Raw genomic sequence first — 11,586 nt, 5'->3', positions numbered from 1 at the left:
ATAAGTCAAGGTGGCCCAATCCTCTAAGGATAACAGGTAAAACCCTTTGAAGTAGGACGTGGCAGTCATGAGTTTTCAACCCTTGTACCTTGTTTCCATCTGCACCGACTCTCCTTTCAGGGTTGGAAGCAAATCCATGTGGGAATCTCACATGTGACAGGACCTCGCAGAATTCTTTTCTTTTTACCTTGTCCAAGACGTACATAGCTGGTACCATATCCCGTGGTTTACCTTCATCTTGCACCTGCAAATCCTTTCTGATACCCAGGTGTGTCAAATCAATCCTAGATTTTAAGGTATGTTTCGTCTTGCCTTCAATATTAAGAAGTGTGCCGATAATGTTGTCACATATATTTTTCTCGATGTGCATCACATCAAGATTATGCCTTAGATCCAAATCTTTCCAATACTCCAAGTACCACAAAGTGGACCTGCGGGTAAACAGTAATCTCTCTTCTACCCTGCCACGCTTCCTTTTCCTGCTACCATTACCAGGATGGTTTCCTGGTGTAATATGCCTGACCTTCTCTTATTCCACTTGAAACTCATCGGCGGTGAGCCTCTTTGGCGCATCACGGTTTTCATGCTTTGCATTGAACACATGTCTTCGGTATTTTCTAGGATGCGGCTTGTCCTTGGCAAGGAAACGGCGGTGTCCAATGTAACAGATCTTGCTAAGTATTGCGTATGACAGCGGATTCCTGTCACAGCGAACACATGCATTGTAACCATGTGTCGTTCGCCCTGACATAGTGCCCAAAGCCGCATAATCATGGATGCACCAAATTACAACAGCACACAGAAAGAAATCAGCTAGTGGGCTTCTATATAGGTCTCGAGTGAGAACACCCTTCCATAGCTGTTGAAGTTCCTCCACAAGAGGCTCCATGAACAAATCAAAATCCTTTTCAGGACTTTTTGGACCTGGGATAAGCAAGGCCATCATGTAGTTTGATTCTTTGGTGTAGACATTTGGAGGCATGTTGTAAGGGATAACAAGCACTGGCCACATGCTATATGTGGCGCTCTGGTGGCCAAATGGGTTAAATCCATCTGAAGCTAAGCCAAGTCTAATGTTTCTCGGGTCAGCAGCAAACTCTTTGTGTTTATCATTGAAGCTTTTCCACTCACTACCATGAGATGGATGGATCATTACATTCTGATCTCTGTACTCCTGGTTCCTAGAATGCCACAGTACATCCTCTCTTGTTTCAGCATCATGAAACAACCTCTGCAATCTTGGTGTAATTGGAAAATGTCTCAGAACATTATGAGGAATCCTCTTCACAACATCGCCATCTTTCCATCTTGACGATTTGCATTTCGGGCATTCAATTAAGTTGGCATAATCCTTCCGGAACAGAACACAATTATTCTTATAAACATGGATCATATCATATCCAATTCCAACTGCACAAAGGAAATTCTTCATTTTACTGTAGGAGTGTGGCAGCTCAGACGCATCTGGGAAAGATTCGCGGAAAGCAGCCAACATCGCATCAAATGATTTGTCGGTCATCCGCTCAGATGTCTTCACCTGAAGAAAGGTGACCATAGCTGAGAATACTGACAGCTTATTTCCTGGGGTGACAGCAACGTTGCATTGTTCCAACATGCGGGCCCATCGTTTTTCTTCTGCAGGTGAAAATTCACGGAATGCACGAGCATTTCGTAGCATTGTTTCAATGTTGGTCAAACTCACTAGCTCCGCCACCACCACCCCCTCCTCCTCTTCACCTGAGCATCAGGCAGATCAAGATGGTGATTTGCTGCTTCCACGTAGTCAATAACATTGACGTTCACAGCTTCACCATGATGAACCCACCTAGTATATGTGACCGACATCCCATACAAGTGTAGGTGATTTTGCACAGTTGACTGGGGTCTTGTAACTGAATTCATACAACTGCTACACGGGCAGAGCACATCTGATTTCGGACCACCGTACTCAGCTCTGATAAAGTTCATGTAGTTTTCAACCCCCTCGACATATGCAGCGGAGAATCTTCGAGCAGAAGTTATCCAAGTCCTGTCCATTTGTTAGACATACAAATTAGTTCTTCTACTAGATATTACAGGAAAAACATATATGCTTTTTTATGAAGTCCAGAAAAAAATACCTAGGTCGATGTCTAAAGCTATGGCAAGATATTTGGACGAGCAGATCTAAGTAACAAAATATATGTAAAGCTAATTCAGCAAACAGATTTGAGTGCCAAATTATGGCAGGCTGTTTCAGTAGTCAATGAGGCCGAGCACACAGCCATCGAACTATCGAAGGCCATCGCAGCAACAAAGATCGAGTATAAAATAGTGTAGAGCTATTTCAGCTAACAGATTGGCTACTAGACCATGGCAATCTACGTCACAATAAATATATGGCAGGATATTTTAACAACTAATCGGCCTTGGCATGCCATCTCAGCTAAATAGATTGACTGCAGAACAGGGCAAGGAAGCTTCTTAAGCAGAGCATATTGACAGTAAACTACTTCGGCAAACAGTGAGATTAATAGCGTCTATCAGCTAACATTCAGTGCTACACCGACATGAGCAGGGCCTCAGTCTAGAATGCGCGTACCGTGGGAGAAGCTGACCGCCGTGCGTCTCCACACGAACGTCACCAGCGGTGGTGGCGCTGACCGCCGTGCGCCTCCACAAGAACGTAGCCAGAGGTGGCGGCGCAGCTAGAGGATGGCAGTCTGTCGTGGTTTTGTCATGGCAGATGTCCTCGTGAAAGGACTTAGTTGTGGAGCCATCGCGACTGGTTAGCTTGAAGCGGTTAAAGCGGACACAGGGACGCAAGAGAGTTTATACTAGTTCGGCCCCTTCGATGAAGGTAAAAGGCTACGTCTAGTTGTGATGGAATTGATGGGGTTTCAATGACTAGGGAGCAAACAAGCTTCGCCTAAGTCTCGAGTTATTGTCTGTTGTCCTTGAACCGCCGCTGAGTCGCCCCCTTATATACACGGGTGACGCCCGTCGGTTCACAGAGTCCCAATACCGGCTCATAAATGTGTCCGGTTCGGTCTCTACTTATTCCTAACTTATAATACAAGTTACATACCAACGCCGGTTTACGGCTACATGCCTTGAACCGGCTATGGGCCTTGAGCCCTCATCTGCCTTCTTGGGCTTTAACATAGTTAACTACTGACGAAGTTAACCCGGCCCAGATAGGCCGGTTTACGCCCAGTAGTGATATCTCCAACATTAGGCCCTAGATTGATTTGAACAGGTTCATGTCAATCCTTAGCAAAAATCTTCATCTTCAACATCTTCTTGTAGTTTTGTTGAACCGCCGTGATGTCATCTTCTCTGGGCTTTGCAAACCGGTGTGACGTCACCTGTTATAAAGAACCTTATCCATGATACCTTTTAATAGGCCTGCGACAACTGAGGCGACAGCTTCGTTTCCAAACCCACGATCCCTTGATTTTCGCGCCTAGCACATGTCCCTTGGCTTATAAATAGGGTCGAAGGGTCATTTCTTTTTCCCCTTCGTGCCCTTCTGCTTCGTCTTCCCCGCGTCGTCCAGCTTCGGAGCTCCGCCGCCGTCGACAACCTCTGCTCCAACCTTGGCCGCTGCATCACCCTGATTGTACCAGAGCATCGCGGCGACCTTCTGTTTCTTCCTCGGCTCCGGTGAGTTCTTCACTTTTTCCTCCGTAGATCCGTTCTAGGGTTTCCAAGTTCTTTAGTGTTCATCGTCTGCTTCGCACTCATATGATAGATCTTAGATGAACCTGTGAACCTTTGCTCTGTGTAGCGGTAGTTTTTAGCATCCGCCCTCACTTTCGTGCCTCAAGACCATAGATCTACCTGTATCTCTGCCCATTGATTCGGTACTGTTCTTTTTTTGAACCTTGAATATTTTCCTTCTTTTCTGAACTTGCTTTAGATCCGTCGCTGTAGAGAAATCTTGTGAAATCTATTTCTGTACACTTACCCATCCGCAATCTCAACTATTTCAATGCTTAAATCCGGTGGTTTAACTTGGTGTAGAAAAAATTAACAAACCGGTATATACCATTAGTCCCCTTGTTGAACCGCCAGATGCTGTTGCTTCATAAAACTCCGGTTTAGTTAGAGCTGTCTCTGGTTTAACATTGTACATACCAATGTATTTTAATCAATGCATTCTTGAACCGGAATCACCTATCTTGTAGATTTCATCATGGCCAAGCAAGTATATGAGTGCAACTGGGTTCCTTCTCGCGTCATAGAGACTCAACTGAACAATTTAGTCCTGATTGGCGCTTTAGGCAGCAAAAACACCATCCATTGGAGGGTCCCTGGCAAAGAATGCCCTCCCACACCTCAAGAAGGAGAGGTCGTCATTTTCGTAGATCACTTAGCCCGGGGCTTTAAGCCGCCCGGTTCTAAATTTTACCGGGACGTTTTAGCCGATTTTCAACTCCACCCACAAGACACTGGCCCCAACTCTGTTACAAACATGTGTCACTTCCAAGTGCTCTGTGAGGTGTTCTTTCAAGAGGAGCCCACAGTGGAGTTGTTCAGAGACTGTTTCCATCTAAACCGCCGTACTGAGTTTTCTGACGGTTCCAATACGGAATTGGGCGGTGTGGCGATTCAGAGAAGGAAAGAGGTCACATACCCTCACGCCAAACTGCACAGCCACCCCAAAGAGTGGAATCAAACATGGTTCTATTGCAAAGACACCTCCCCTGCTGGTGAAAATCCTTTGCCTGGCTTTCGTCCGGAGCGGCTTAGCAATACACACCCCTTTCTGCAAAGGTTGACCGCCAAGGAGAGAAGCAAATACACTCCTCAACTGTCCAAGCTTAGAGCCTTCATGGCCAATGGTTTAACAGGAGTTGATCTCGCTCGCTGTTGGATATCGTGGAGTATACTACCCCATAGTCAGCTCTCCGGTTTGATGTGCGAGTATACTGGCAGTGTTGATGACCCACTGCGACATGCTAACATCCAGCTCACCGACGAGGAAATCATAGAGGCTATGAATAAAATGCTGAATGAACCGGAACACGTCTGTGCTCGAACCGGCCTGCTTCCCTTCTTTGCCGCCAACAAACCGCCAGCTGTAAGAGTTTGATCTTTCTTTTTACTGAACTTGTTATTGATATATCTGGTCATTGTTTAATATCAATGTCTATTTAAACAGGGTAATGATCTGTTTTGGAGCAAGAAACTTCCACAGGAGAAGCCAGAAAAAGCAGACAAACCGGAACGACCAACCCGGCCAAAGACTAAAGTCGTGAAACGGTCTGCTCATAAGAAGAAAACCACTGCATCTTCTGATCCGGCCCCTGATGATGATGTGGGTAATCCGGATCTTGAGGTAGAGCTTGACTCACTTGGCTTATTTTTCATGCGCCTTATTGATGATCATATTTGTCAGGATGATGCCAAAGCCAGCCATGCTGATGCTGCAGAGGTAATTATTCTCTCTTCTGATTCAGACCCTTTGCCTTCACTAAAAATCCGCCAGGCAAACCGGAAGGTTAAATTTTCTCATCCTCTTGCTTACTTGGATCCCAAATTTCTTATGAAGACCCAACAGCACGAAGCTCGCCGCACAACCCGGCATAGCGGCCAGGTAGTTACCTCCGCCGGTTTACCGAATAGTCCGGTTCGGAAACGCCATTCAGAGGTCTCTAATTTGCTTGTCAGTGCTTGTCCTAAAGCGGGCTGTTTTCGTCAACCTCTTAATCCATCTGACTCTGATTATCAGGTTACTTCCCACTCATCCTCTGGCGAATCATCGGCTACTCAGCTGCCACCGCTCAAAACGGTGCTTGGGTAAGCTATACTTATCATAATATTTTCCGGTACATCACCTTGGAACATATGATGTATTTGACTTTGTTGTTGTTCCTTTCAGGGCCAAGCCTAGGCCGAGCAAGAAGGCTCGCCTGGATAAAGCGGCCGAGGAGGACGCCGTCCCTGAACCGGGTAAAGCACCAGATCTTGAAGCGGCTATTCATGAAGACATACCCAATGATCCACCACAGCAGGATGACATTTTTATTGCTGAAAAAAGTCCTATTGACACCTCAGGCCCTGTCAACCAGCCCACAAGCCCCATCCGGATTGAGAAATCCACCGGTCCATTAAAGCCTACTGATAAGCCAACTGCCCCAGTGCAAACCGGCGATGCCAAGGATGTTGAGGCTGTTATTACTGGCATTGGTCGCACAGAGCCAGGCAATCCCGTTGCTTTATCCAGACACACTGGCAAGGAAGAATTTGTTGCCATTGGCAAGGGAAAATGGAATGCCGATCTGACAACTTATGCCGCTTTGAACGCCCAAGATCTCCATTCCGGCTATCTGAACCAGCTATACACCAGCCGTGACTATGAAGCTGGTCTGGTTAATATGATGAAAGAGAAATTTGAGGTAACTTCCATGTATTTTTTCCTGTTTGGATATTTCAATCTTGTTAACTCTCCTAGCCCCCAAGGGCCGGTTTAGAATCTGCATCCAAATCGTGACTTGCTAATATAAATCCAAATGCTTTGGAATTCGCTGATGTAGCCCCCAAGGGCCGGTTCAACTTAGTGTAATTAAACTGGGACTTGCTAATATAAATCCCAATGCTTCGGAATTCGCTGATGTAGCCCCCAAGGGCCGGTTCAACTTAGTGTAGTTAAACCGGGACTTTAAGTAATTGAGATCGTCGCATCAGAATATATTCGAGCAAATAGCCATTAGCCCCCAAGTGCCAAGTTGAATACTTGTATTGATCTTGGGACTTTATAATCAAGTGAAATATGAAGATCAAATAGGCATTAGCCCCCCAAGCGCCAAGTGCATAACTTGTTATGTGGTTGGTGATTCAATTCTTGCACTCCTTGCTGAATCATATACCTGTCCTTATGCAGGCTGAGCTAAAGACAAAAGAAAACCAAGTCGCCGATCTCCAAGAAAATCTGAAGTCCCAACAAGATGAAACCTCCAAAGTAAAAGAGGAATTAACCAGTGCTTTAAGCGCCATGGAACAACTATAGGAGGCCTTCAAGAAAGAGCGGGCGCATTGGGCCACTGAAAAATCCGCTTTAACCAAACGAGCAGAAGATGCCGAGGCTGCACTGAAACCGGTGGTGGACGAACTGACCAGCATAAAGCGGCATGTGCATGCCCTGACCGCTGCTATCTTTGGTAAGATGGCTTGATTTCTGGACTGATTCGGCCGTCTTATAGAGCTGCCGGTTTGTTAACCCTTTGCAATATTTCAGGGGCACGTATTGGTCACTTGGCGTCAGATGTGCGGAAGAAATTGAAAGCCGCATACACCTTAATCGAACAATTGTACACTGCTGCATAGCGGATCATCTCTACTACATCCCACAACAATTCGGCGCCCACCTTGATTCAGGACACTCTGAAGAGATTGTCGATGCTTCCTACCCGGGTTGAAGAGCTGAAGAAATCTGCTACTTGAACCGGTGCGATCAATGCCTTAATCCAGGCAAAAGCTTGGGTGCCGGATTTTGATCCTGTTGAAGCGGCTCAGGGCTATCCCAGCTTGAAGGAAGACAGTTCAGAGTTTAGTGAAGCGGATCTGCGAGCAATAAACCGGGAGTTGCGTCTGCTAGCTTGTCAATTGGTTAAAGAAGCAGACTTGTCTCATTATCAAGCCCAATATGACAACTAAAATAAGCGAGTAGCTGCACCAACTCCTGAAGCGGAAAATCTTATCCCTCCAATCCGTAAGCATAGTTACGCTCCCGATATTGAACCATCGTCGCTAATCCATGATGAAGCTGTCTTTCGAGCATTAATGGGAATCGACTAGACAACTGTTGATTTCCAGCCGCTGGGTAGAGAAGCTGAAGTTGAAGCGGCGCGGGATGACCCACAACCATCAGGCCAGGCTGGTGACCAAGCTTGAACCGGAAGCTGGTTTAAACTGCCTCTCCTTTGAAAAAACAATGACCTTATTTTGGGCACCGTGTTGCCTTGTAATAGGCTAGCCGATACTCTTGATTTTGATATGCCTTCGTGCATAATTACTGCAACTTGTTCTTCCTTTGGGTGATGAACTTTCCAAAGTATTTTCTGCCATCATTGGGCATGAAGTTGGCTTAGCCAATCTTGAAGCGGAGGTGTATAAACCCACACCGTTGGAGGAGATAGCAGCTCCTGTATATATATAACGCCGGTTTACAATGTAAATCGTGCCGGGTTATAATAAAACACCGTGTTACTCCGTAATAGGATGTTAATAAAAAATCAAACCGGGCAAATAGTCTCTGGATTAAAAATGGACCGTGTTCTGTCAATTGACAGTTTGAACCGGCTTGAAACTTTGTCGGCTTTGAAAAAACGCAACAAAAAGAAAGAAATATCTATCAAAGAAAAAATGTGAAGCAAAGGCAATGATAAAACCGTTCGCAAAAAGAGGCTTTATTTGAGCCGATCAGATGGCGTTACCATGGTCGGACACGACCAAGCTCCCGATAGGTGTAGCTGTGGTTCAAGTCAGCCAGGTCCCCAAATGAAACCGTGGCATTTATGCTGATCAAGAGGCGTGGCAATGGTTCGGGTTCGACCAAGCCCCCAAGTGATTCTGTGGCCGATCAAGAGGCGTGACTGGTTCAGACGTGACCATGTCCCCAAGTGATCTGGTGGCTCTCGCCTATCAAGAGGTGTTGCATTGGTTCGGACACGACCAAGCCCCCAAGTGATATAACATGATGCTTTGAAAAGCTAACTCAAGGGGTAAACCGGAGGCCGCTTTAGAACAACTCCGTGTAACCACACATGATGTAAAAGAACAGATACCCCGCTTTAGCTGAGGTTCCGATTTATTATATTTAATCATAATATATACATCATCGTAATATGTACATAACTAGAGCCGATGGCTCAGGTATAGTAAGGCCGAAGATGAGCTATGTTCCACGGCCTGTTGGTCTCCTCCTCTGATGTACGTGAGTCTTTATGCTCTCGAATATCGATCAGATAGTATGACCCGTTGTGCAGATTCTTGCTGACCACGAAAGGTCCCTCCCAAGGTGGGGATAACTTATGCATATCAGTCTGATCTTGGATGAGCCAAAGCACCAAATCTCCTTCCTGAAAGGTTCTGATTCTGACTCGGCGACTGTGATAACGACGAAGATCCTGTTGGTAAATCGCCGAGCGGGCGGCTGCTATGTCACGTTCTTCATCCAACAGGTCCAAAGCGTCTTGCCGTGCTGTCTCGTTTTCCGCTTCAACATAAGCCGCCACACGAGGTGAGTCATGACGGATATCACTGGGGAGAACCGCCTCCGCTCCGTAGACCATGAAGAACGGTGTGTATCCTGTTGATCTGTTGGGTGTAGTATTGATGCTCCATAACACAGATGGCAACTCTTCTACCCAACAACCCGGTGTTCTCTGCAAAGGAACCATAAGCCGGGGCTTGATGCCTCTCAAGATCTCTTGATTAGCCCTTTCTGCTTGACCATTGGACTGTGGGTGTGCCACTGATGAAACGTCAAGCCGGATGTGCTCCCGTTCGCAGAACTCCTTCATGGCACCCTTGGACAAATTGGTACCATTATCTATGATGGTACTGTGTGGAAAGCCAAACCGGAAAATCACTTTTTTGATGAGCTGAACCACCATGGCCGCATCACACTTGCTAACAGGTTCCGCCTCCACCCACTTTGTAAACTTGTCAACCGCCACCAGGAGGTGGGTCTTCTTATCTTTGGACCTTTTGCAAGGCCCAACCATATCCATCCCCCAAGTCGCAAACGGCCAAGTAATTGGAATCATTCTCAATTCTTGAGCCGACACATGAGCACGTCTTGAAAACTTTTGGCAACCGTCACATCGTCTGACCAGATCCTCCGCATCAGCATGAGCAGTTAACCAATAGAAGCCATGGCGAAACGCTTTAGCCACCAAAGGTTTTGAACCGACATGGTGACCATAATCTCCTTCGTGGATCTCACGCAAAATTTCAGAGCCTTCTTCAGGAGACACACAGCATTGAAATGCCCCTGACACACTGCAATGATGCAACTCGCCATTGATAATAGTCATGGACTTGGATCGCCGGATTATCTGTCGGGCCAGAGTCTCATCCTCTGGTAACTCGCCTCGGTTCTTGTACGCAAGGTAAGGAAGCGTCCAATTCGGAATAACATGAAGAGCTGCCACCAATTGAGCCTCCGGATCAGGAATAGCCAAATCTGCTTCACCAGGGAGCTTGACCGACGGGTTGTGCAGCACATCCAGAAAAACATTGGGCGGGACCGGTTTGCGCTGAGAGCCCAGCCGGCTTAAAGTGTCCGCCGCTTCATTCTTCCCTCGGTCCACGTGGTACACCTGATAGCCTTTAAAGTGACCTGCGATAATATCCACCTCACGATGATATGCTGCCATGAGTGGGTCTTTGGAATCCCAAGTGCCAGATACTTGTTGAGCCACGAGGTCTGAGTCACCGAAGCACTTAACTCGACTTAGATTCATCTCCTTAGCCATCCGAAGACTATGGAGAAAGGCTTCATACTCAGCTGCATTGTTAGTACAAGGAAACATTAAGTGGAGAACGTAACAAAACTTATCACCTCGTGGGGAAGTTAACACAACTCCAGCCCCCGAGCCTTCCAATTGCCTGGATCCGTCAAAATGGATGGTCCAATATGTGTGATCCGGCTTTTCTTCCGGTTCTTGCAGTTCCGTCCAATCATTGATGAAATCAACAAGTGCTTGAGACTTAACCGCCGTCCGAGGCACATAGTTCAACCCGTGCGGCCCAAGCTCTATAGCCCGCTTGGCAATCCGGCGAGTCGCTTCCCGGTTGTGGATGATATCCCCCAAGGGAGCAGAACTGACCACCGTAATGGGGTGCCCTTGGAAGTATTGCTTGAGCTTCCGGCTTGCCATAAAAACTCCATATACCAGCTTCTGCCAATGCGGATACCTTTGCTTGGACTCAATGAGTACCTCGCTGATATAATAGACTGGACGTTGAACCGGATGCTCCTTGCCTGCCTCTTTTCGCTCCACCACAATAGCCACACTGACCGCACGAGCATTAGCAGCAACATATAGCAGTAACGGCTCCTTGTCCATGGGAGCGGCAAGCACAGGCGGATTGGCCAATTGCCGCTTTAAGTCCTCAAGTGCCTTATCAGCAGCAGAACTCCAGACGAATTGATCCGTCTTCTTCAACATCTGATACAAAGGGATTGCCTTCTCACCAAGGCGGCTGATAAAACCGGCTTAACGCGGCAATCCGGCTTGCCAGGTGTTGAACATCATTGATACACTTCGGTTTAGCCAGGGAGGTGATGGCTGTGATCTTCTCCGCATTAGCCTCGATTCCCCTGTTGGACACCAGAAAACCCAATAACTTGCCTGCCGGTACACCAAAGACACACTTGGCCAGATTAAGCATCATCTTGTACGTCCTCACGTTATCAAAGGTTTCCTTCAAGTCGTCAACCAGAGTCTCCTTCTCCCTTGACTTAACCACGATATCATCCACGTAAGCATGTACATTACGACCAATCTGCTTGTGAAGACAATTTTGTACACACCGTTGATAAGTTGGCTGGGCACTTTTGAGCCCAAAGGGCATAGACACATAGCAGAAGGC

The sequence above is a fragment of the Triticum dicoccoides genome, chromosome 6A (genome assembly GCF_002162155.2).
Source record: "Triticum dicoccoides isolate Atlit2015 ecotype Zavitan chromosome 6A, WEW_v2.0, whole genome shotgun sequence".
Taxonomy (NCBI): Eukaryota; Viridiplantae; Streptophyta; class Magnoliopsida; order Poales; family Poaceae; genus Triticum; species Triticum dicoccoides.
Note: the sequence above shows the minus strand (reverse complement) of the source record.